The sequence below is a fragment of the Dermacentor silvarum genome, chromosome 1 (genome assembly GCF_013339745.2).
Source record: "Dermacentor silvarum isolate Dsil-2018 chromosome 1, BIME_Dsil_1.4, whole genome shotgun sequence".
Lineage (NCBI taxonomy): Eukaryota > Metazoa > Arthropoda > Arachnida > Ixodida > Ixodidae > Dermacentor > Dermacentor silvarum.
The window spans coordinates 374,855,144-374,882,093 of NC_051154.1; the positions used below are offsets into that span (position 1 = coordinate 374,855,144).

Below are 26,950 nucleotides of genomic sequence, written 5' to 3' on the forward strand. Positions count from 1 at the left end.
TGACCTTTCCCAGAAGGTTGTTTTAGTCTCGTCGTCAGGCCATTTGCTCGAGCGAACAGGCGTCCGCGCTTCTGCACCACGGTGTCTGTCCACACGATCAACCGAGTGTGTCCCGAAGTCACCCATGTCTCGTCCAGCTAGAAGATCTTTCGGCCTTCCGCCCGGTAGCGCTCCACGTCACGGAGGTAGCAATTCCGGGAATAGGTGATGTCATCCCGGTCGATAAGCAGCGAGTTGCGGCTTCTCTTTATGTGCTTGAAGCCGATCTCGGCAAGCAGGCGACACACAGTACACCGCCTTAGTGATGGGAGTTCCATACGCTCCGAGATCTCGGTAGTTTTCTTCTCGACCGCCGGTATCTCGTTGCGGCGAAAGAAATCGTGAACACATGACCTCAGCGCGCACAACGTCAAGCTGTCAAACCTCACGCTGCGTCTTCTCTTCTCCGCATTGCGTGGGCGCTTTCGCGAGGGCGTCGTCAGTTTGCCACCCGAAAAATGCGAAGCTTTAACTTCCTCCCTCACCCTGAACACAGTCCTTTCGCTGACTCCAAGCATGTCGGCGACAAGCTTGCTCGCGTCCTCCACGCTGCGTTCAGGCTGCCTGTTACGCCAAAACGTGTAGCAGTGGAAGATCATGTTGCGTGAATCGCTGTTCAGGATGTGGCCGCTCTTGTTCTTGCCGAGGCTCCTTGGTGGTGTGGTCATCGAGGCGACACAATGCTCGTTCGGCAACAAAGGATCGCGTTCCGATGTCACCTCGCTGGGCTCCATGGCTGAAAACTGGCACGGAATGCCGCGCGCGATCGTGTGCGAACTCACAAGATCGCAGGTTCGCAAGCGCGAAAAAAAATAATAATTGAAAAATAAGCCTAACACATAAAAAAATAAGCTTGTGCAAACACACAAAAAGTATATATGAATCTTATGCTATTAAGCCAGCGACTGCTTTATGCCCCGTGCCGTCGATCTTGCTCCGTAGCAGACGACACACAGCGTTGTAGAAGGCACGGAGTTATTTTTCTCTCGCGATCCCGTATGTGCTGTAAAATTTCCATCATGATAGTTTTACCAAACCACTCGTCAAGATACACAAATCTTATTTATACCGACAAATACGCGTTTTAGAAGCAGTCACAATTTTTTGAGCGGGACTATTTCTTTAGTCGCGGACGAATTGGCTGGTGCGCTTCGGTCAACTGGGCGGGGCCTCTCCCGTCTTCTAAAGTTGTACCCGACTATAGGCATTTAAATTTTCCTGCTTTTGAGGCGGTATACTTTATGGCGCGGAGTGTAGCTTTAGTTAATTCAGAGAAAAGGGAACACTACTCGACATAGTTATTACAGTATGATAAGTATAACTGCTTTTTTTTTAGATATGTTCTCAAATAAGTTCCAGAAGCGAAACGTCATGCTAACACTGTCAACTTTGCTTGGATTACATATGTATATAGCAGAGTCGCTGCCACTTGCGTCCGGGCCTGTGGCGCAACGGATAACGCGTCTGACTACGGATCAGAAGATTCCAGGTTTGAATCCTGGCAGGCTCGTTATGTTTTTTTCTTCAAACTTTGAATTTTATTTTCACCTTTTAACTTTAATTTAAACAACTGTTTAAGCTTAGTTTTTAGTTTAGCGGGACGTTTGTAGATTAGAAAAGATGGATCATTGGCCACAAATAATTTACAAAGAAAAGTCGAGTAAAAATTGCAAGAAATTACGTCGCTGGTGCATTTTGCAGTTCAACGCTGAGCCCTTAAACGGCGTATCGGAAACACGCTGTTCTCCCTCTCGAAAGGAATATTATCTCCACAACCAACCAACTTTTTGATGCGAGATTTTTCGAAATTGTTGTAATGTGTATAATGCACCTACCGAACTAAAGGCATTTTGGCACCTCCAGATGTTTTTTTTTTCTGTAAAAAATTCCGTACGCAAGTTGACTTGAAAATAACATGATAAGATTAATATATTTATTATGAAGGAAATTACAATGTGAATGTTCTAGTTCAGTCAAAAGCCTGCATTGTGAACATTATTTTGCAGAAGTTTTAACGCTTTAATTGCTTTAGTTGTTTTTAAAATGTTCTTTAACGGAATTTCAAAGACAGATAGATATAAAATGCTTACAACTGAAACATTTCACAATATATATTTTTTAAATAAATCTTTTAATGGGTGAACAGGAATGCCATTACTTAACACTTATAAACTTTAGGAATTTTCCACGGAGAGAAACCTGACAAAATGACGAGAAGCTCCGTTCTCCCTTATATGCCTACGACCCCCACTGATGAAGATATTGAGGAATGCGGCCAGCTATTTCATTCTTTTTCTCACTCGCGTATGCCTGTACCGCAATGTAGCGGACATAAGCAGCCCGCACGAGCGCCGACACCCTGTGAGTGCGGGACCAAAGCTGGGTGCGTTTCAGTTCGGATTAAGCTTCGGGGGGCGGCAGCCAATTAGGCGAGAACCGTATAATTCACTGCAGTGCGCCACACATGAGCCGTTGCGAGCCCGGAAGATGTTCGAAGCGACAGCGCTAGTGCCACCGGTGTCGGGTGTTGGAGGGCGAGGGAAGGAGAAGTGCCGCCATTCGTAACGCGATTCACGAACGCCTCGGTGCAGTGGAGGCCGGTGCTCATTAAGGCGGCGTCGAATTGCGTGCGCCTCAAGGACACAAAGTCGACCTCGACGTCCTTCTCTCCTACAGCGCAACTGCCGCTGTGGTTCACTGAAGCCACGGCCTAATAGGGAAAGGGGGGTCTGAGGCGGAACAGGGAAACGAAAAAACTAAGAAAAAAGCCGGCAACAGCAAATGCGTTTGATCTGCGCACTCGGTTCAAAGGTAGGAGAGTGCGAGGCTGCTTGCCGATGCACGTGTGCGTGTTTTCGTGATCGGACGGCGACGGAGCTTTTACAGGCGGGAGTCATCGGTACCGCAGTCGGCGCAAAGGTACGCGTGCCGTCTCTTTGCAGCACGTTTATCGAGTCAAGTGCAGCTAACAGGAAGAGTGTTTCGCCAGTTTGTAGCCTTCCCGGCGAAACCTTTCTTTGCATCGAGACAACTTGATGCAAGCAACGTGCCAAGTGGTGTCGAACCAGTTCTACAAGCACCTTTGAGCAGCAATGAAGCGTGCGACAGGGTAGAATAGCGCAAGCAAAAAAACCCTAGTGCTCTTCCTAATGCGTTGCCGCTCGAGTGCGTGACGTCGCATCTCTACACGCGAACAGCTGGTTTGCAAAAAATGCCCGCGAATACACGCAAAGTTCCTCGAGCGGCCAGTCGCGCGGCAATTTTGCGTGTATTCGCGGGCTGCTTTTAGGCTCGGAACAACACTTTTATGTAGCACGTACTGAGCAACAGAAAGTTGTACCAGGAGCATTTCATGTTGCTCTACAATTTTCCCATTCGCACTTTTAATATAATTGTAATATTTCAGAAGCTGAATAATTAATTAAGACTAATTATAACATTAGGCGGGATGCAAAAATTAATCTCAGCATCCCCAAGCGACGGCAAACAACATTACCTTGGTCCTGTCCAGCTACGTAGCATTTGCTTATTTTTGAAGTTTGGTGCAAGTTAAGTAAAACACCCTGTACACTCATCTGTGCAGTGTATCGCTCCTGTGCCGTGGGCTGCCTGCCCCGGCTTTCCCGGATACTGACAGGCACCGCTGAATTAAAATTGGCATAGGGCTGCAGCTATGAGAGCCTTCAGTTTGGCGGAGCCTATTACGGGCCGGACTTAGGCCCGAGACCGACCCAAGCCAGACCTGAGCCCCGAAAATCCTAGGCCTAGCTGGGCCTTACTCAACAGTTGCCTACCCGCCCCGGGCTTTTGGACCAGCACGGACATGTGCAGCGCTCTATTGGTGACAGTTGGGTGCTGTTCGTCAGATCGCTTCTGAATTATTCGTTGCTGCAAGCTTAACGAGAAAGGCTGTTCTAGTTGAAAGTGGCCTCGAGATTCGGCAGCTCGTGTGGCAAGCAACGCATGCGCTGCGCTATGGCGGAGGCCTATAGACATACAAGTTGCTTGTACTCTTTGAACTTCGTATAGAGTGTGCTGCCATCTTCCGAAACGGACAGACGCTGTTTTCTTTTTTTTTCGCCTCCCAGCCGGCCAGTGCACAGAAAAGTATCTCGTAGACAGGCATTCTCGAGAAGGCCTCCTTCAGGTTCAGGAGCGAGGAAAGGAAGCATAGATGTAGCTTCGTTCTTGCCCTACGGTAAGGGAGCACTAAGGAAGCCTCCACTAAGGGCGCCTCATTTAGGAAGCTTTCAGAATTTACGTAAGGTGGCCTAACCGCAATGAAGGCTTCTTTGATGAGGTAAGGCAAGTTTCAGAGTTTGGGCCTGTATAACTTCGCTGTATCTGCTATCCGCCTCAAAGCAAAGCCCATATTGACTCGGGCCATTGAGCAAACGCATGTTAGGTAGGTTGTGTGAATACCAGCCATGATCTTGTTCACATACCTGGGTATTCCCTCTCTCCATATAAGACAAAAATTAGAAAGGGCGACACAATCTTAACATGTCAGCCTAACCACACCTTAGTTTTCTTCTTTTCTTTTTTAAATATAATTTTGAAGATATCTCGAAACAATATGGCGACGCACCTAACTTTGTGACTGGTACCTGGAATAAACTGCAACTTTCATAGCTCTCTGTGTCAGTGCGTCAAATGGATGGCGTGAGGACATCTCGTCTGGCCGGGCAGTACGTTCATGTCAAAAGAAAAAGAAAGGACGCCGACGGAAAAGCTGTGTTAAATGTATTCGGCATTTCGGCGTCCAGACGGGAGCCTTATTCCCAAACACATTGCGATAGTTGCCATCATTGAAACTCGGTACGATACACTGTTTCTTTTCTCTTTTTAACAGCGGAGCTGTTTAAGCCGACCGTTAGTCCGTGTAGAGCTAACAGAAAATGTGGGCCGATCCTGGCGGTAGTGCAGGAAGGGTCCAAGCGCAATGGCACATACCCCTGTGAACTAGCGAAGGTGTTTAAGCCTAGCCCAAATACATGACATATACCTTGCGATAGCCACTCGATTGCCAATCAATAGCTAATCGATCACTAATCAATAAATTACGGAAAATGCTGGGGATGACTTGGTAGTGCTAGGTGCCGATCTTCTCCGCTGTTTCTTTAGCCTTGCGCCACTAGTGCAAGCTACGCTAATTTTTTTTCTACTATGGGTAGCAAGAGACTCGATATACTGCCGCAAAATTTAATTCGTTTCCATGGCGCTCTTGAATACCTTGTTCCAGTGAATTGACCACGATCAGGCTGCCACGTGCTCCACAAATTCATTAGAAGTAACTCTTCTTTTATTGCGATAGCAATTATATGGACACTTCAACCGGATTTCTGCCGTCGCCGTCGTCGTCGCCGTCGCCATCGCCGTGAAGTTCCCTATAGATAAAATCTTCGCCGCGCGCCGTATGCCCGAGCGGAAGCGTGCGGGGACGCGCGCTATCACGGAGAGCGAACGCACTAAATCACCCACGCGCAAGCAAGGAGGCGGGAAGCCAGCGCCGGAGGGAGCGCGGGGGGGGGGGGGGGGGGGCGCCCTTCTACTCTGCCAACAACCGCGCTCGTCGCTCGCTCGCCCGCACCGTCTCTTATCTCCACACGGCTCTGACCTTTATGCGCCGTGCATTCGCCGGTCGGTTTCCGTTGCAGCGATAGACCGCACGTACCTTCGCCCGCGGCGGCGTATGCGCTCGCTGCCAGCGTTTTGACAGTCGTTGTCTGCAGTCATTCAGTGTGATCTATTCATGTTTGTTTGTGCGCGCTCACACCACGCTTGCTCATTCAGTTAGTAATAGTCGGGCCAGATTTTCCAACGCACGCTACACATGCAATGCTGCCCGGATCGGCAGTGCAGCACTACAGGTGTGTCCCTTCGGACGCGCTGCCCACGGGAAGCGCTTCTCATCACCACCACCTTTTCCCACGTGCCTTCTCGTGGTCATCGAGTCTCTCTTCATGTCGGTCTACTTACGCCGCAGCACACCTGCTTACTTAATCAGCTCACGTTTAATACAATTCATATTGCTACCAAAGCCGCTCACCTTACTTCGTATGACATTGCTGTGTTGCTATCGCATTCATTGCTTCGCCCTTAGGGCGAAACTGTGACATTTTTAAAATTCTATTTTCCTCTCCTGCCCTTCTTTTAAATAACTAGGCAGTTGTGTCATTCTCATCGCAATAAAGGGATTTAATCGATCAATGCATATTTCTGGCATTTTCGAAATGTCCTCTTTCGCCGATTGAAAATATGTGTCGCAGTTTGCGCAGGGCTTTTCCTGCGCAGACTGCGACATTGGATGGTTCGCTAATTTTTATATCTCTTAAGGGTTGTACTACCGCAATTCGAGTGGCAATAAATGCTAATATTTATGCAAAAGATCAGATGCGAAAGATCAGAGCTACTGCATCAGCTTAGAAGGTAGCGCTTACGGAGCACATAATGAAGACTGACATGAAAGTGCGGCAAGCGTATACTGTGAGAGAGAGGCGTGTATTTCGCCCCCTTCTAGAAGTGGAATATTCGCTCCTGAACCTGTCCCATACGACAAAAGATCGACGATGTTCAGGTGGAGAGCGAAAGTGCTCATTATGGATGCACAATATGCATAACAGATGGTCAAGGAAAGTTCGAGTTCTTTTGACGCGTTGGCTTCGTCTATCTGTCTTGGTATTTGCGAAGATTGTTCAATGTCGTGAAAGTTGCCGCCGTACACGCGGAAAAAGTACAGAAGCCTTTTCGTAGATTATATCTTTGCTGAGGGTACACTCTAAAAAATGTTTGCACCCTTTGGGTCGTATCTTGTCCCCAAGCAGTAATCGTCATCTGTCTTGTCCGCATTTACTTTCTTGAACGCTGCGAGTCCGGTACTTCCTAAAGTCCCTATATAATAAAAGTACCGCCATCCTTTGATCAACGCCGCTTCGCTCTCTCCTGTATCTCCGATTGGACGATGATAGCGCGCGCTTTGACTTCTTTAGTTTTTTTTTTTCCGCCTCAGAGCCATGTTGAAAGTACATCTGCGCCGCCGCAGTCTACAGCAGCGGCGGCGGCGCGCGCACGCCCTGAAAGTTTCAACGTGGACTTTCTAGGGCCGCCACCGTCGACTTGCTTTCGCAAGCCAAAAATAAAGAAAAAAGCAAGCGCTTTAAGAGAGGAGACGACGGAAGAAAGAGTAGATGGCGGTACTTTTTCTATATAGGGACTTTAGTACTTACTATAGTCACGAAAGGCTTGAGCGTTATAAGCGTGACACAGCATTCTCGGTAGGAAAGTAGCGAGCGCCGAGTTTTCAAGAAAGGAAACGCAAGCAAGGCAGATGACAAATATTGTTTGGGGACAAGATACGACTCAAAGGGTGTGAACTTTTTTTTAGAGCGTAGCTGTTCTTATGCTCGTTACGCACCATGGCGTTCAACGGGTCGCATTGTTTTCGAGCTCAGCCGAGCCATGCAGACATCGACGAAAGCGTTCTCGGGTGTGAAAAGTGATCTTGGCGATTTACTCGGAAGCGGAGGAGCTGTATGAAGTCATTTTCCTCTTTCTAGGCGATGTACTTGATGTGATGTAGCAATTTGATGCTTCGTGGAATATTCTCACAGCTTTCTTGCAGGACATTAAGCCCAAATGTCAAATTAAACGAATAATCAGTCATTTTCGTGAGGTAATATACTCTTTACTTAAATGAGACACATTATTATCTAGAATTCCACAGTATGTAATGTATGCGGAGCAGTTATTTAGGATCTAAGAAAGCATCTTTGGATCTCTGCGCAGTGTCGTTGCGCCAAAACAAATCACCTGTGCCGCAGGTGAGGTCCCATGAAGGAACTATATAATTTTGCGCAGCTCTGGCTGCCACGGTACACCCGTAACTTCCAATCAACTGCGCAATCCCCCCCTCTCTTTCCTATGCGCAGGGTAGCAAACCAGATCTGTACCTCTGGTTAACCGCACTTACTTTCCCCTTTCTTCTGTATATATATATATATATATATATATATATATATATATATATATCAAGCCCATAGCCAGGATTTTTTTTTCGGGGGGCACTTGCTGAAGGCCTTGACTATTTGAGGAAAGCACCTTTTTTCTGTAGTTATTTGCGGTAAAATTCGTAGTATGTAAATTATGTGACTTTTTACATACCATTTCACAATAGTTTTCTATATTTAGTTTCGAGAGGAATCTTCCTAACGGTATAATATTTTTGTACGAACGATTCGTCTCAATAGATGTCAGTAATAAAAATAAAGCAGCGTTACTCAGAGCCAAAAATAAGAAGACGTTTGGCCGATGTACGGCGCTGATTGCAGGACATGGGCACGGAAAGATCTGCTCAGTCATGCTGCTCTTGCACAAGGTGAGCAGCTGTTGACAAATTTCTATGCGCAGCGGGGTGGCGGGGGCTCTGCTGGAGAACATCCCCCTCTCCCATGAAAATTGCAGGGGGAGAGGCGGGCCACTCGCCCCCCCCCCCCCACCTGGCTACGGGCTGGATATATATATATATATATATATATATCCACTCAACGTCACTGAGCCGATGGGGCGGAGTCTAGCGCCATCATTTCCGCGTAGACTGAACGGTTGCAGCAAGCCGTTGGCCCTCTGATCTGAGACGCCGTTCTAAGATTACTGGAGTTCTAGGAACGCCTCCCCGCACGCAGTAGAAACACAGTTGTTACGCTCAGCTTTCCTGAATGCCTGCGCTGGTTAGTGGCATCTTGCCAGTTCGTACGGTTGTATTGTGAAATGATCTCGAGTCGATCCTTCCGCACGTGCTGAGATTTTATGCCATGTCTCAATATGCACTCCGTACAAACACTTCTGCGCGACGTGGCCAGCACAGCCACATCTGGAGGCCGCGGGAACCTCCTTTCGTCCTGCACTTAACGTTGGTCTTTCTGTAAGCCGCATTTCACGAAGAGGCGACATTTACTGGTGAGCTCTGCCTAAGACTTCGTTTGGTGATTACGCTTGCCCATTTATTTTTCTAAAACAGGCACGTTCTTTTATCCAAAGTGGATTCTTAACTATGCATAGTCTTAAAATCGTTTCTGGCCTCAAAAAATGCGTATTTTGTGCGTTTGAACTAATAAGGAAAGAAAAAAGGAAATATTCTCACTGAAGCTTTTTTATTACATCGAAGCATAGAACCCCGTCGCGGGGTGGGCGATGTTTCGCCATGATGAACTTAAACTCACTAGCCCAGCTGAAAACCCTTCTATCGAATTTATTGCAGACAGCTTGCGACACCTAAGATTCCTAAATTACCAATACAAATTGCATTAATTGTGTTCAAAAATTATTTGAAGGCTGTTTGCACGCCTCCGAAAGTCACTGGACTATGGTACAAAGTGTGGGTCAATTATGCAATCAGAGATGCTGGAACTGGGATTTCTGAGATTAGTTTTCATTTCCGCTTTTTCCTCGGTCAGGTATAGGTCACACTTCGTGAGCCATTGTGATTCCTACACAAAGGTGTTACAAAGATACTCGGTTCAAGCTGTGGTCTTGAGTTACGCAGCTTACTCCCACTGAACTATGCACTTCTGAGCCGATCGAACTTTCGCGGGCTGGCACTCCCGGAGTGACACTCGGTCTCAAGAAAGCGCGTTCCACGGTAGCCGAACGAAGGATAGATTTATTAATTAGTGGCGGAAATAAACGGGGTGATCATTTTTACGTTTTACCGAATTTATGAAAAATTGCCTGTGGCAGGTAGCATAATTCCTTGTCCTTGAGTTAAAACAAGGGAAATGCGGGAGATGGCGATTCAAGACGATGAGTAAGACGAGAACAAGGTGAGAGCAGGAGCCAACGTTTCGACAAGTGGACTTGCCTTGAAGAAGACAAGTCCACTGGTCGAAACGTTGGCTCCTGCTCTCACCTTGTTCTCGTGTTACTCATCGTCTTGTCCTTGAGTTGGATTATGAGAAGAGGCGGACATTACTAGCATGAGAAATGAAAACACATATTCCAATAATTAACAAAAATTCACTATTTGATTTTCTAATGATTTACTTTACGGCACATATTGCAATTTACGAATTATAGCCGGTGAGCTTGGAAGACGTATCCACATGAAGTGAATTTCCAGGATGACTCCAGTTTCGAGATAATATTTCTTGCAATATACTACATGGCACATATTTCAAATTGCAATATGTGCCGTGTAGTATTATTAGGAAGTTAATTAGTATTTTTTTTCATTATTTGAATATGTGTTTCGATTTCGCATGGAAGTAATGTCCGTATCTTTGAATAATCCAGCTCAAGGGCTAGATTTGCGTTATGTGCAACACGCGGTATCTAAATATTCCGTAAAAAATTGAAAATGATCACGCCGTATACAAATGAGGGGCCACCATGGACGCCATCTAGTAATCATGCGACATCTTCCCCCCTGAAAAAACGTTGACAGTCGATTTAGCATACGCTAAAGAAGCTGAATGCGAAAGCCTTAGCGCTCACGTGACATTCATGAAGTTACTTGGACATTCTCATTCGAATGCGTTGTTACTTCGTATTACTTCTTTTCTCTTTACATTTTTTTTTATCTTGTTCTCTTTTTCGGTCGCGTAGACATCGCCACTGGTTTTGCGTGGTTAATGGCACGTTAGAACAGTTGTGGTTTTCTTTTCCGTTCGTCTACTTTCTTGTAGCGCAAACAGAATGAGAGGGACACGGAACGGCACATTAAACAAACCCAAAGCGCTAACTTTCAACAACTGATTTATTTCCAGTTTTCGCAGGTGTACATATACTTCTCAAAACGCCAAAAGACACGTGTACAATGCTAGGCAAATATGAGCAATACCGGGCAAACCACACGCAGACACCTTTTGTGGCCACGCTGATGGTGTCCGTTAAACACGAACAGAGGTAATCGAGCTCTTTTATTCATAAAGAAAATCTTGGCTTAATGGCGCATGCGTTACCAAATGTGGCTATGTTCGTAGCTTCCATAGTAATTTCAAACTTGCTTCTGCTCATGAAAACAGTCCTTTTTTTTAATGTTTAAAAAACGACAGAACCCATCCTTCGAAGACGCGTAGACGAGATGAGAGAAATTGCACATCCACCTTTGCTGGGACTAGCAACATAGTTTCATAAAACACTTGGGTCGAAAGGAAACCAAAGCGCGCATGCGCGATACATAAACAAGTGTAAATAAATGCATCGGTGTAGAACACATTCTAATGGCAGCATTTTTCCGAATAAGCCACTTTTATGTCTTCTTGTTTATGTATGGTGCATTAACGCATGAGCGAGAAAGGAAGAGACAACTCTATTTTACTTGATCATTATCAATAATGACCTTTTTTTCAGCGCCCACCGTAAGAGCAGGTAAGAGCGCCCATCGATAGTAATGGGCGTTGACGCCGCTATCACTTCCGAATCACGCTATCACCGTAGATGAACCGCCATATTTTGAACGTACGGGGCTCTATGGAAACTTCATACCAGGTATATTTACCTTGCCATGTGTTTCTTGAAACTCTGTTGCTAGTCCCAGCGTGTGTGGTTGTGCAATTTCTTTCCTCTTGTACACGCGTCTTCCAAGGCTGGGTTTTGTCGTTTTTTCAAGCTATGTACAGTAAGAACAGGCCCAGCCCCAGACTCTTCTTTAATGTGTCTGACACGTCACCTGAGACGTAACTTGAATTTTGGTGCCATAACTCTGGACGGCCATCGGATTTTTCGACCCATGAGCCAGCTTATAATACCCCTGACACACGGGCACTCTAAAGTCCTTCATGTAAGGGGACATCTACCGGAAAGGCGTTCAAGTGCAGTGACACACGACAAAGGAGTATCTCCCTCCGCGCTAAGTTCCTTTGCGGCAAAGAAGATAGGGCATCTACTTTTCGAGCAGAAAGGTGTACTCTCGCATACAGCGTGCACAACTCATCAATAGAAGGAAACCTGTCGCAAAACTACTGTGCCCCGTAAGCATTGATTTGCCTTCCGAAAATGGAAAAAACGATTTTAAGTTCTACAATCGCGAAATAGAATCTACCTACGCAGCTTTTTTTAAATGTTTTCTCTCTTGCTTCTTATTTTCTTTGCGGCGTTCATCTGAGGAACCATCTAAAGAAGTTAGTGTGCTGCCGTGTGTCATCGGCGCAACTCCTTTCTGCAAAGGATCCTTCGGAGTAACAAAAGGGGTTTCCCGCAAAGGACTTCACTTTTGCCCGTGTGTCAGGGGTATAAGTCTTTTGCCTTAAAACAATTGTACAAATGCTACATTTGGTAGTCCGCGAATCATGCGGGTTGTCTTCTGTCTCGCGTTGATCACTGTAGGGTTGCCGTGGCCTTTCGTTGTTGATGCCTAAACTTTTAGCGCTGTTCAGTGTTTCTGATGGGCACGCTTCTGTCTGCGGTGGCTCTGAAGAGCGTCATGTTTCCTGGAACGGAAAGCTTGTGATGGGGGCGGGAAAGCTCTCAGCAGGCAGCACGTGCCCCGTTGTACGGCATGTGCCCTTAGCCGTGTCCGCCGCTGCATGTCTTTGTACTTCTTGCCCCTCACCTGATGACACTTAGTTACTCTGTGACGTAGTGTTTGCAGCTAGATGCCTGGCTTCTGAAAGAACTGGACGTCTCGAGCTCCGACCAAGTCCAATTCGTTCTTGGATGACAGCCATACAGAAGCAGAGCAGTTTTTTCGCAAGTTGCTACCCGCGGGGTGTATTGGTGTACCCCAAGGTACTCCGTGGCGGCTTCCACCAGAGGACGCTTTTCGGGCAAACATATTCGAACATAATCTTCCAGCGCGCGGGTAAATCGTTCAATCTGTCCGTTTGCTTTTGGGTGGCAGAAAGCATAAAATGTGTGTTCTGTAAGGCGGTATTCGAAGAATCATTCAAACTCATTCGCTGTCAATTGAGGCCCATGGTTGCTGCCGAGCTTTCTGGGTAGCTGTGACTGCTAAATACGCAACGAAAAAATGGTACACCTTTCTCAAACGTGACTTTAGAAGTTAAGTAGACTTCTATCCTTTTATTGAAGTAGTCATTGGCACGATAGAAAAGCGACAGTCTTTTATACCCTTCGAAGACTTCGAAATGTCTTCAGTTCCGTATACAAGGAAATCACAGTGCTCGCGGAATGCTTCTCCTTTTGTTGCACGGTCGACGGCCCGGGCCAGTACGGCCGTAAGCGACGAAGACTCGAAGGGCAGCCAGAAAGTCCCCGCTGTGCTCGGAATGCTGGAGAGGAGTGCTTTATGTTGGACCGCAACACCCGGTTGCTGCAGGCGAGGGCCATTCCTGCATTATTAGAACACAAGGGCGACGGAAGCACATAGCATTGTTCAACACGCATGTCCTCACTGTCAGGAAAACGCCAGCTGGCGGGTGCACTCCGCATAATTTACTACGTACGTAATTCACTTCAAGCGTGCACAATTTAACAAAAACGTCGTCATCGTTGCAGCGAGTCGTTACAACCTACGGAATCTGCCTTTGGTGCGAGAATTCAGTCTCTCCCTTACAAAAATGAGTTTAGACTGTCTGTAGAATGTCTATAGACTACTTGTAGACAACTTTGCCTTTTTATAGATTTGTTCTTTTGTTGATAAATAATCTATAGACTGTCTATAGACAAAAGTTGATATGATTTTTATTTATTTTTGTCTACTCACATTCTAAAGACAGTCTATAGAAAAAAGTCGATAAGATGTTTGTTTCTTCTTGTCTACTTCCTCTCTATGGACTATCTATAGAAAAAAGTTGATACAGTCTTTATTTATTCTTGCCCATTCAATGTCTATAGATTGTCTATAGACAAAAATTGATAAGATTTTTATTTCTTTTTGTATACTCACTTTCTATAGACAGTCTATAGAAAAAAGTCGATAAAGTGTTTGTTTCTTCTTGTCTACTTCCTCACTATAGACTATCTATAGAAAAAAGTCGATACAGTCTCTATTTATTTTTGTCCATCCATTGTCTATAGACTGTCTATAGACAAAAGTTAGTAAGATTTTTATTTCTTTTTGTCTACTCCCATTCTATAGTCGGTCTACAGAAAAAAGTTGATAAGTTGTCTGTTTATTTTTGTCTACTTCCTATCTATAGACTATCTATAGAAAAAAGTTGGTACAGTCTCTATTTATTCTTGTCTATTCATTGTCTATAGACTGTCTATAGACAAAGGTTATTAAGATTTTTGTTTCTTTTTGTCTACTCCCATTCTATAGTCTGTCTACAGAAAAAAGTCGATAAGATGTTTGTTTATTTTTGTCTACTTCCTCTCTATAGACAACCTATAGAAAAAAATTCGTTACGGTCTCTATTTATTCTTGTCCATTAATTGTCTATAGACAAAAATTAATGATTTTTATTTCTTTTTGTCTACTTCCATTCTATAGTCGGTCTACAGAAAGAAGTCGATAGTTTGTTTGTTTCTTATTGTGATCTTCCGCTCTATAGACTACGTATAGACCAAAGTCGATACCGTGTCTATTATTCTTGTTCATTCTGTGTCTAAGGACTGCAGTCTATAGGCGACAGTCGATAAGGTGTTGATTATTTTTGTATACACCTGGTTTACAGATTTTCTATAGGCGAAAGTTGATAAGGTGTCTACTTCTTTTATCTATTCCCCGTCTATAAATTTAGTCTTGACAAAGGTCGTTAAATTGTGTTTTTTGTCTGTATTAGTGGTCTATATTAGAGCACTGCACGGGCTCGGGCTTACCCGAAAGCCCGGCCCGGCCCACGGGCCGGGCCGGACCGGGTAGAACAGTTTTTTCACGGGCTCGGGCATGGCATGTGCTTTTTGACCCGGGCCCGGGCCGGGCTCGGGTTTTTTGACGCGGGGCCGGGCCGGGCTCGGGCTTTCTGGTAGTGTGCATGAAACGTGCAGCGAGTTATTCTCGGGCGTCTCAACTCTGAAAAAACATTATTTTTCGGTCTCGGGCCGGGTTCGGGCCGGATTCGAGTCGGGCTTGGGCCGGGCTCGGGCCTAAGGTAAAGGGGTGGCGGGCCGGGCCGGGCGGGTAACGTAGATTATTTCCGGGCCCGGGCCGGGCCTGGGTCTCGCCATAAAAGTTTTGATCGGGCTGGGGCGGGCTACCCAACGTAAAAACGGGCCCGGGCCGGGCAGAAAAAATCGGCCCGTGCAGTGCTCTAGTTATATACACCGTTTATACGCAAAAGTTTTTCTGTTTGCTATTTCTTTAGCCGATTGCCAGTTTATAGAATGTCTACAGAGAAAAGCAATAAAGGTCACCATGTCATCTCTGTCATTGAAATACGCAGTTCTTAATTATTATTTTACCAGATAATTAGGTGTTTAAGAGTCTGCTCGCGAAGTTTCATCCAGTATTGCACTGGTTTTTAACATGTAACCTCTGGGCCCGGCACCCTAGTTAGTCGGGAATGCATCCCCGACGATAATTTTTCCTTGCGAACCACACGGAGGCGGAATATATACTTCTATGTGATTGAAATTATTCTTCAATGGTTTCCTATATCCCCCCCCCCTCCCGATGAACGCTATAGGGTGGGACATCACCAAAGATCATGTTAACTCGAGCGAACAGACCGTATACCGATTGCTGTAAGCTGTGAGATGAACTAAAGGACAGCCAATATTGTAAACGTCTTATTGCTTCAGATTTACTTGCCGTCTATAGACAAAAGTCGTTAAACTCGGCCCAACCCGTGTACGCTGTAACCAAGTGGGGGTACAGGCGGATAATACGGAGCAACGTTTGATATAAGCCACTGGGATTGTATATACTGCTGACATTTCTTTAAAGCCTTGTTCTAGAGTTTATTATAGATATGGTGTATATACTTCCGCATTTGTTCACCACATTATATGACCTCCGTATTCGCTCTCGGCAATCCCAAGACAGTCTTTACAGTTGTTTTTCATATCATTACGTTTGCGGTAGTAAAATAAAGAAAACAAACTGCCGATCCAATCATGTAAATGGATGTCATGAATGCCAGTTTTAGCAAGAAGCGGATTACAAACAGGCATCAAGCTAACAGCACAGAGACTTGTAATGTGTATAGCTGACAACGCAGAATTTGCTAGTGTGCGATGAACCGATGTCGCGCATGAGGTGTGCGCCTTATGTGTCGTCTGATTCTCAGATACTCTTTAGGTTCTCCCCATATCTAGGCTGCATCACTAATATCGCGTGGTTTTTCGCAGACTGATATCCCGCGCTATAAATTCATTAAAGCTTCTCGTTCACTTACAATGTGCGCCAGATACTCTGAGCCCACCCAGTCCTTTCCAGGCGCTATATGCCTGTGCGGCCGAGCATATGCGTGCGTCATTAGTGTATTGATTGCTTTGACATATCACCGGAGCAGACAAATGTGCACTAACATGTGCGCAGGTATCTTATTTGGCAGTACGTTGGAAGCTATCCTAGAAATGCACTGCATTACTCATCGTCGTTGGCCATAATGCTAGCGCCTGACTTGCGTGCTAACGGTTTTTACAAACACTTCGTTCATCCAAGTGTGCGCTCTTGCTCCATGCGATAGCCCACAGCGTTTGTAATACAGCGCGCCAAGGCATTTCCTTCTTCCATGGAAAGAACTGAAAAATGGAAGGTGAAAGCAACCGGTTTCGCGCGCATGGAACGCAGAGAGAGAGAGAGAGAGAGAGCGACCATAAAAAAAAGAAAGAAAAAAGAAAAAGAAAAGGGCAAAGGCGCTCGGGTTTCTCGGAGCACGTATGCCGTCGGCGGCCTCAGCGTTTGCGCATGCGCAGCGGCAGAAACGGCGGCGTGCCATCTCTCCGAGTCGATTCGAATTCTCAACGGCTGCGCCAGGCAAGTCAATGCTTGTTGTTGCTGGTGAGCTGCCTGCATGCAGGCAGCTCACCACACAAAGGTGCACCTTTGTGTCTGTGTATTCGCCTCGACTTTGCGGCATCACACGTCAACTACACTGAACGGTAAGTTTTAACGAAGATGTTTTCCGTCACTAGCTCATGACTAGGTGAGCGTATTTCGTAGTGCGAACCGGCTGCATGTAATGTAGGCGACTCGGGCGTACTGTCGATTTGTCGTTTGGTTTGTAAACGCGCTCGGGTTCTCGATTCTACTATAGGGAATGTTTAACGGCAAGCGATCGCTCGCGCTTGTTCATTTTACCGTCATTGTCAATGTCCGTGAAAAAGGAAATACACCATGTTTAACGTGGATACTGAGCAGAAGTAAGCGCGGATTGTGTGTGTTAAGCGGCGTACTGTGGGCAGGTCTCGTTTTGTGGCGCTCTATCGGCGGCCACAAACGCTGCGCTGCCTGTCTAATAAAACTCATCTAAAGCGCTTTATGTATATACCTCGAAATTGTGCTAGAGTGACGAATTGTCTAAAAGAGACGTACAGGGGCCGTATTCTGAAACGTTCGCCTAGGCGAAATTTCTTTTTTCGCTTTCAGGCGTGCGCCGATTGGCTGTTTTAGCAAAATTGGATGAGCTGATTGGGTGGTTGAGCCCGACGTCATTCAATTTGCTCAACCAGCCAATCAGCGCGCATGCTGATTTCGCCTAGGCGAAATTTCGCCTAGGCGAACGTTTCAGAATACGGCCCCAGTTGAATAAATGCTAGCATACTCAGATGAAAGGCCGTGTTTGCGGGTCATGCATCAGCAGCGTGTGCTGCCGTTTTCGTAAGTCAAAAGTAGGAGTATTTATGGGGCTCCTGGCAACCAGTATAAATATATGTAACCGCAAAAGCTTTCAGAGCACGAAACTCGCGATAAGCCCAGTCAATCGCAGCTTCGCAACTTAACCGAAAGAATTCGAGAACAATAAATTAGTGGTTCGGGGAAGCACCCTTTACACGTTTGAAACTGAAGCCATTGGTTTGAGGAGAGTTTGAGGATTTTCTGTGCTGTGCTCGTGTTGCCATGAATTACGAACTTGGCCAAGCCCTTGTCAGCTTTATTAAACAAGTGCTTTAATTCAGCTGAATCTAATAGTGCATTTCAAGTGACTGACGTGTTATTCGTTATAATTATAATTATGTACTGGCAGTAATTTGGCAAGCATTAAACCACAATATTTTTATTGCCCCTAAACTGCGGGTGTCATAGACTGCCAGGGAATTTTCATGAAAACAGCCAGGGAAAGCTTGGAAAAACACCAGGGCAGTTGAAAATGTCAACATAGGTATGCTGTCTTGTTATTTCCATACAATGTTTCCAGAGAATCGCTGTCTTAAACATATTTTTGAAGCATTTCACCTCCCAAAAAATTACAAATAGGTACGATTTTCTGAAAAAGAAATGAAAGTGAAGCATGCTGACATGAGGGGGGGGGGGGCATTTCTTACTCAATCTTTTTGCATTGGGTAAGTGTCCTGAACCTCGAAACTCTAGAAAAAATACTTATGTTATAGAGCGCCTTCAATTATTTACTGTGATAGCATTCATTGTAATGAGAGTTTCAGTTTTGTTTCCCAGAAGGTGCATATGTGTCGTGCCACAACACAGAAAGTGCTCACGGGGTATTTCTTGTGCTCATGTGGTATACCTAACTTGCAACCGTGTCAGCATTCCAGAAAGATATGATTATCTATAGGAAACTAAGTGACCATATGGACACAATCAATCCATCTGCCTTCTATTGAAGTTATGGCCAATTATGTATCAGTTAAGAGTACGAGAAAGACATTTAAATGTGTATTAAGAAAAATAAATTACAATCTTTGGCATGATACGTTCAATACTCCAGTCACTCTTCTGAGCATATCATTCCGCGCGGGTATATTTAAATACCAGCCAAAAATGTAGGCAGTCCAACTGGGTGGCCTAGTTTCAGTAATTAATATAAAGGTCATTTGGGCTAATTAAGTACATTATGTGTCATATGGCCTTGTCAAAAGATGTAACATACTGTTGCTGGCACCAGCAGCAATTGTAACAGTTTAATTTTTCACCATACGGTAGAGTGAAACATTATGCGATGGTACTGTTTTGTATTGACAAGCAGCCATTAGGCATAGTTAAACCGTATTAAGGATTGACCTAAGTGGTTTGAGCGAATATATTAAGCTGCTTAATGAACGTACAAAAAATACACATTTGTTATTTTTGCCTCACATTGTTGTATCTACATATTTGCAGCATGCACCTCCAGCACCTTCGGAACGGCTTACACGAAGGTGAAGGCAAGCCTGGCAACCATGCTCGCCAAGGGGAAGCAGCTGTAAATATGTAAATATTCTCTTGTGATGATAGCATAAGACATGCATTTTAATAAATTAATGTATTATATCGTTCAATAAAAACAGTTAATTCAATATCGGTGCACTTGTTTTCTTTGTTGCACTGCATGAGTCTCCACTAGTGGAATTGCTTGAAATATTTGTTTCTGCAACATATGAGAGTGCAGCTGGTTCAGGATCATTAATAATCTATTAACATGAATGCATAAATGCAGATGGGAAGCAACAGGTGCACATGCATAATATACGTTCAAAATTTTGTTGCTGCCATATGTAAACAAAAATTTTAACTAACTTGCAGATAGTAGATTTCATTCAAGCGAATGCATTGCATGCAACTAAACTTTCTTCAATGTGCAATTACACAAATGCTCATGCAGCTTTACATAATGATTCACGGCTGCATACATTTTAGATTTTTGACTGCTTCCATCTGCATGCATGCTTTTCTATGTACAGTTCCCTATGTATGTTCCCATATGCATACTGGGTACAATAAATTTTTCTAGACATTTCCAATAAACTGCTTATTAGCAAACCCCAGCAGCGAGTGTTTATAGAATAACATTGCCTGCCGAAACATAGTTGGCAAAATGTGGTGTATTATCTAGTATATATGGTGTCCCAGTAATTTTAGCCAAGCTGGTCAATGAAAATGAAAGGTTAAAAAACAACACGGTGCAAGATATATGATCATAAAAAGACCTACAGGTCAGACCTCTGAATTCACGGCCGAATGCACGCCATAGGTCTTAAAATCGGATCTTATTCCAGCGTCTTTTCTTAATATTATTTTTCATTGAACAGCTTCACTAAATTTAAGTTAGCTGGGACACCCTGTAAAATTGTAAGGCTGAAGTCTATAGATTAGCTATAGACTGATCTACAGGAACTCTCTCTACGCAGACTGTACCACATTCTACAAAAAGTGTAAGGCCATAAGTCCATAGACAGACTATATACTGGTCTATAGGAATAGTTTATAGTCTGTAGACATTTCATAGACATGTCTACAAAAGTAAAACTATATAGGCCTATAGACTTGTCTATAGACACTCTGCAGACATTTGTCTACAAAAGTGAATTTTCATTGATCTATAGACCGTCTATAGTCACTCTATAGAATCAGACATTTTGTAGACTAGTCTACAAAATGTGTACTGCCATAAGTTCATAGATTGTCCATAGACTGGTCTATAGATACTCTATAGACGTTTGTAGATAGTTTATAGACTTATGTATACAAATGTAAAACTAAATAAACCTATAGACTTTTGTCTGTAGACATAGTCTATATATAGATAGTCTATAGCCATCTGTCTATAGACATTTTATAGACTTATTTCTACAAAAGCAGAACTATATAAGCCTATAGACATTTGTCCATAGACATTCTATAGACATTTGTCTACAAAAGTGAAATTTCATTGATCTATAGACAGTCTATACTCAGTCTATAGACTCAGACATTTTGTAGACTAGTCTACAAATAGTGTATGGCCATAAGTCCATAGACTGTCTGTAGACTAGTCTAAAGAAATGTCTACAAAAAGTCTGTTGACTTCATAGACAAATGTCTACACACTTTATATAGACTTTCTACAAAAATTTTTGTAAGGGCTGGTGCACTAGTCTCTGCCACAATTAGGCACCAGACCTGAGCTATACAGCCAATGAACTGGCTGCGCGGCAGGCAGATTTAGTTTACATTCTAGATCAAAGGGCTTAATCGTGAGTAATATTCACTGACTAACAAGTGGACCTGTGGTTGCTGAACTCACAACACACATAAGAGCAGCTCATCAACCACATCAGGCTTCTGTGTATTCAAGCCCGCGAACGACGTCGCAGCATCGTGTTGCAGTGGTTGCCTAGTCACGGTAGCATAGAGGCAATATGTTCTTGCTGACCGCATTGCCGGAGACACATGGAAATTGGACGGAGACAATTGCCATTTTCGAGGAAAGACGTGGCGTTTCTGATGTCTATTGCCGTGTCCATAGCGTTGTGTTTGGTGGCCTACTTTCAATGGGGCCCCTTTATAAAACTCATCCATCTTGTGGGTTCAACCTCCCGCGAGACCTCAATAGGCAAGACAGGGCATCCCTTCACGGCATCAAGCTCAACGTGGCTTACACCAACTACTTTAAATGAACCTTTGTTATTACACTCGCCGCTGTACTCATTATGCAACGTACCTGAGGATGCTCAGCATGTTTCATGGTAATGCAGTTTTTGCTCAAGCTTGAAACTGCAGAGTATTTTTTGGCCCGTTGAGAAACACCGCTTGCGCATTCCGCGCAACGGCAGCACTGATGATGTTTTTGAAAACTGCAAGCCTAATGAGGCTTCATGAACACTTTGAGTTTATGTGCGTGTCAGCGGGTGTATGTGGCGTTTTTGTGATATTGTGTGATAAGTGTGTAAGTTATTTCGCACCCAATATTTGGAGTATAGCATGTAAAGTCAACAACCAAGCAAATATCTCAATCTTTAAATCAAAGACATCATCATCATTTCTCTCTTTTATGCTGTCCTTACTTCGTAATAATAAAATAAATGACGCGAACGCCAGCCTGCGTCCTAGCCAAGGACGCAGAGTGGCCCAGGACGCCGGTTTGCGCCACAGGCCCTGGACTGCTGGGCCCGTGGAGCAACGGATTACGCGTCTCACAGCGGATCAGAAGATTCCAGGTCCGAATCCTGGCAGGCTCACTTTTTTTATTTCGAGGTAGACTGTACCTCTGCATGTATTTAGACGGCGCAGAGACATTTACATCCAGAAAAGAAATATTATAAACTCAAAATAAGGGTGACATGCGCGTGTTTCTTCTTTCACCTCCTCCAGTTTGTTTCTTTATCCTCCTCGCGCGGTTATAACAGGAAGCCACTTAGAACGAGCCAGAGCTGAGCAACTTGGTAGGAATACATGTTACTGAAGAGAGGCATGCAAACAGGCACACAACTAGCAACGAGTCTTGCCCTTCTCGTTCTTGCTTAATTGTGTCCGTGTTTTCACGCCTCTCTTTCAGTAACAAAAAACCGCTGTTGCTATGCCCCAACCTGTCTACAATCGGCAGCCATTACTCCGTGAATTCGATGCGTTTATATCTGCGTGATTAGAGGACTGATATCGTTAATATAAAAAACTTTTTCAGAAGAACGAGTGAGGGCGTGCTTACTCTCTCTGGTCAATTTCAATTGTATCTCGTGTCCAGTATGATTGCTGTACTTGGTAACTATAGCCAGAATACGCGCAAGGTTAAAAACGACTGGGCACCCCTATGTAACACGCCTGCGTTGCTCATGCATTATAGCTTACATCGTGTGCTATAAATAGATCATACACGCTTCTTGAACTCTTCCGAACTTCGGGTCAACCATGTCTCGCTCGTGCGTGCGTGCGCGTGTGTGTTCCTTCTCCAAAAATTACGTAAACTTCTGTACACTATCAGGAAAATATTGGATTTCAAAATTCGTTCCTTGACTTTAGGGTCTAGCTCATGATTCATGTTGATCTTGATTTACTACGTTTCGCTAAGACGCAACGGAGTCCTACCTGGAAGGCACGGGCCTCCAAGTGTCCCCAAACAAATCTGAATTGTTACTGTACAGGCCGGTCAGGCAAGGTGTTAGGGGGCTCACCCCCCTTAACCAACTTCCCATAGCCGTCTTTGCAAGAAACGAGCAGCTCATTCCTCAAGTCGAATATAACCGAATCCTAGGATTAATGATTGACGTGGGAGGATGTAATGACAAAAGGCTCACGCACATCATGGCCAAAACTGAAAGCATGCTGAGACTCGTTGCTAGAGTATCAGGACGCAAGAAGGAACTAGGTGAAGAAAACCTCCTCAGGATACATCACGCTTTCCTAGTGAGTCACATCAACTATGTAGCCTCGGTCCTTAACTGAACCAAAACATTAAAAAATAAGCATAATACTCTCATGCGTAAGAGCATCAAAAAGGTACTCAGGTTACCAGTAAATACTTGCTCGGACAGGTTAAGCAAACTCGGTATGCTCAACGACATTGTTGAAGTGATCGAAGCGCAGGTCACGGCTCAGGTAGTCAGGCTCTCGTCAACCAGGGCAGGCCGACGCATCGTAGACGGGGTGGGTATGGCTCCCAGAATGCTCAACGAACAGAAAATCACCTTATCCAGGGAGGCCCGGGCAACCTTTGCGGTCAGCCCATTCCCTCGGAATATGCACCCGCAATACAATACAGGCAAAAAGCCCGAGCATGGGCGATTTTACAGAAGGCCGGCGAGAATCGAGATTCGACTGTCTTTGTCGGCTTGGCTCAGTACGGCAAGTCTAGCACATTCGCGCTGGCAGTCATTGACGGCAAAGGGGAATTACGCTCCTCGGCCTCGGTCAGGTTAGCTACGAGCGGAGTCGCGGAGCAGGTCGCCATCGCCCTGGCCATGACCGACCCCTCGCGCACCAACGCTTTCACGGACTCACGAGCGGCCATCAAAGCTTTCGGATCGGGTAACCTAGCCCGAGAGGCTGCCTCCATTCTGGAAAAGAGAACAAACCCTGGCACTCATTTCATCTCTTGGTTTCCCGCACATATTGGTGCGGACGTTTATCTGAACATACCTAACCTCAACGAGCTTGCCCATGACCGTGCGCGAGATTTCACGCGCCGAGGCGGCACGGAGACCTTATGGAGACAGGGTGAAATCCCGCATAACGATCCGCTCCTTACTTTTCACGAAATAACCTCTCGCTATCGGCTTAGTGGAAGGGCCTATCCTCTTCCTCACCCGAAGTTAGACAGGTCTCAGTCGGTTACACTTACAATGCTCCGGACGGGCTCATTCCCCTTGCGGGGCTTTCTCAGCCGTATTTCCATAGACATCAATTCAAGCTGTCGGGACTGTAATGAGATTTAATGTTTCTTAGCGTACATGCTCTGGCGATGCCCCGCGTTACCTAACGGCCCTCTATCCAGCGAAGCCGCCTGGGACGAGGCACTCCGGAGCCTATCGCTCCAGACACAACTTCAGGCAATCGAGAGGGCCCAAGAAAGGGCGGAACATCACGCTTTTCCGGCCCCGACTTGGACTTGGCCACCGGATTCCGCGGGCCCCCGATAGGCGCCCCCGTGGAAGCTCCTCAGGATCGAATAAAGTTCACTGTCTGTCTATTTGGTAAGATGTGCTCTGGGCGTTGAGCTTCGCAGTGGGAACGTCAAATAAGTGCAAAGTTCCGCTGCTTTATGTAATTTCCTTCATGGTGATCTGAGAGTTTTCGTGCTCCCAGTGTACTTAACACCTTTTTCACGGCGAGGAAAACGCGGTCGTATGCGCCGCCGATCGAGACGCTTTCCTCCTCTCTGGGTTGTGAGATGCAGCGTTGACGCGCTTGCATTGCCTTGATTCGACAGCATGCGTAGCATATCAAAGCCACTGTACCTCTCTTACAGCGCTCCTTTTCTTATGTCGAGTCATTGAAGATCCACCGTGAAGCATTGCACAGTTGCGAGCTCCACAAACAATTATCGGAAACCTAAATAACTGGAAGGCGAAGAAGCGTGTAGCCTTTACGACCAGCCTCGACGGATATGCGACTTCGGTTTATTTCGATTGAATCAGTCGGCTACGTCAGATCAGCGGCGCCTTTGGGTCACCAGTGTGAACAGAAAAGGATTTGAGAAAGGAAAAAATAAGGAAAATACAGGTTGGCTTGTCGCTCACGATAATTCATTCGAATGTTTTTTTAATGCGTAAGCACTCTAGGGCTACATCCCTCCGAAATCTGGCTGTCCATTTGTCCTTCTGTTACGCGTGACATGATGCGCTCCATAGGTATACATGGGGTCCTATAGAAGTATATATGAGAATTCCATATGATTACGTATGACTGCTGATATTTATGATTTTGACTGTATGCAATGACTACTAAAGAGATATTAAAAGTAATTAAGGTTAATAAAAGACTAATAAGATTAATTACGATGAAATTATTCTTCAACGACCGCGACCTCATGCTTAGCAGCCCAACACCATAACCACTAAGCAACCACGGCAGGTCGAATTTATTTTGTACAAAAGACGCAGGCGAGCGCCGAATGTGTTCGAGAGGAGAAACCTCTCGGCCCTCGGTCCCTGTCCGGTAGCCGAGATGCTGGGGGCGGCGGAGGATTCCCGGAACTCGACTCGGGGTGGGGTCGCTTCCATTTTCTGCCACGCTGGTGCTTCCTCCAGCCGAGGAGCGGCGGTGTGTCGCTTGTAGAAAGCAGAGTGGATGTCATATACTAAATTAAATCATCTGCAAGATAAATTGCAGACAACGAACATGCCACACCAATCTGCAACTCTGTGAAAGGCTCTCTTTCCAAATGCAGCTCCGCGGCAGCCGTTCATACATTCGTGCACGTCAACTGATCTCATGCTGAAGCTACATGGTGATGCTCTCGCTAGGTGGCGCGCCAAAGTTTAAAAAAATTGTCCGTGTGGTTCTTAGATGTATTGCTGAGCTCAATTTCGTACGGCACAGCATTGATTGAGTAAGTGAGCTCGCTTCCATGCGATAACAAATGTTAGACCGCCCCACAATGCAACTAACGGGAAGCAATTGCCAAGAAGATGCGCGTGCCCCTCAAACTTGGGGAGAAAGAACGCGATACGCTTCGATGTAAGCGCTAGGGGTATCGTGGCAACCTGAGATAGGAAGCGACGGACCCGCCGTATTGACGGCACTATCGATTGCCCCGGGGCGTCTCGAGTGCCACGCGCACGCGCATTGTGTTTCAAAAAATGAAAAAAAAAGAGCAGTGGAAGGAAAACCGCTGATTGCTTTGCGTGGAAAGTAGGCGCGGTGGACGGCCGTGTGGCGTGCATGCCAGCTCTGAACTTGCGCGCCGCTTCCGTCGCCGCTCTCGCCCACGTTCTGACGAGTGAGAGAACTGCTTGTTGCTGGACGTCTACAGCATAGTGATAGAGGTTTTAAATAATAAAGATCGAGATCAGATAATGACCTTGTGGATCGCATTGCTCACTCTTTCTAGACACCCGTAACACCTCCTCTTTCACTTCCCTCTGAGCCCCCGCTCTGTTTTCATTGCCAGACACGCGTGCCCTCATCCCCCCGCGTGTCTGCTCCCTTCCCCACAACCTTTCTCGGGTGGAAGAAGTCTCTCTCCGGAACTCTCTTCGGGCCGGGGCGGCCCTTACACCAGCCGTCACTTGTTCTTGGGGTCAACCGTACGAAGACATTGCCCAGTGTCCGAAGTGCTCTGCTCCTGCGTCTGCAGCGAATGCCCACCATCTACTTTGGACGTGTCCTGGGACAAAGAAAATTCCAGAAAGTGTTCTGAAAGGCGTGAAATTAAACAGTGACCAAGTAGAAGACTATGATAGATGGATTATGGACAACGCATTTTATAAGTCGCTGTTGCAGTACCTCCATGAAACGGGCCTGCATGCTTATACTTAACCCCATTCTGATGTTATGCTGCGTGGCAAACCAAGCGGAAAAAAATAGGCAAAGTGCTAGATAGCGATAGACGTTTTAAACCCTGATTAAACCAAGAAGGCTAGGGGGACTATTTGTCACCGCCTCGTTTCAAAGGGGATGACACAGAACATCGTCGTCGGAAGACGGTGATAACGGGCAGAACGGCGCATCTGCGTCGTCCTCGAGTCCGGCCGCATTGTAAACGCTGTTGTCGTGTTC

General features: G+C 45.6%; 1 protein-coding gene and 1 non-coding gene across 2 annotated transcripts in view; both read left to right on the forward strand.

Moving 5' to 3' along the window:
• The first annotated feature begins 1,476 nt into the window (after positions 1–1,476).
• Trnar-acg (transfer RNA arginine (anticodon ACG)) lies at positions 1,477–1,549 on the forward strand. The gene has a single exon. It is a non-coding gene; the product is annotated as a tRNA-Arg (tRNA).
• Positions 1,550–2,864: 1,315 nt separating this feature from the next.
• Positions 2,865–26,950, forward strand: part of LOC119437467 (cytochrome P450 3A4) — a 101,847-nt gene continuing 77,761 nt past the window's right edge. The window contains exon 1 of the mRNA XM_049660589.1: positions 2,865–2,958. The gene's annotated coding sequence lies outside the window, so the exon portion shown is untranslated. The remainder of the gene's footprint in view (positions 2,959–26,950) is intronic.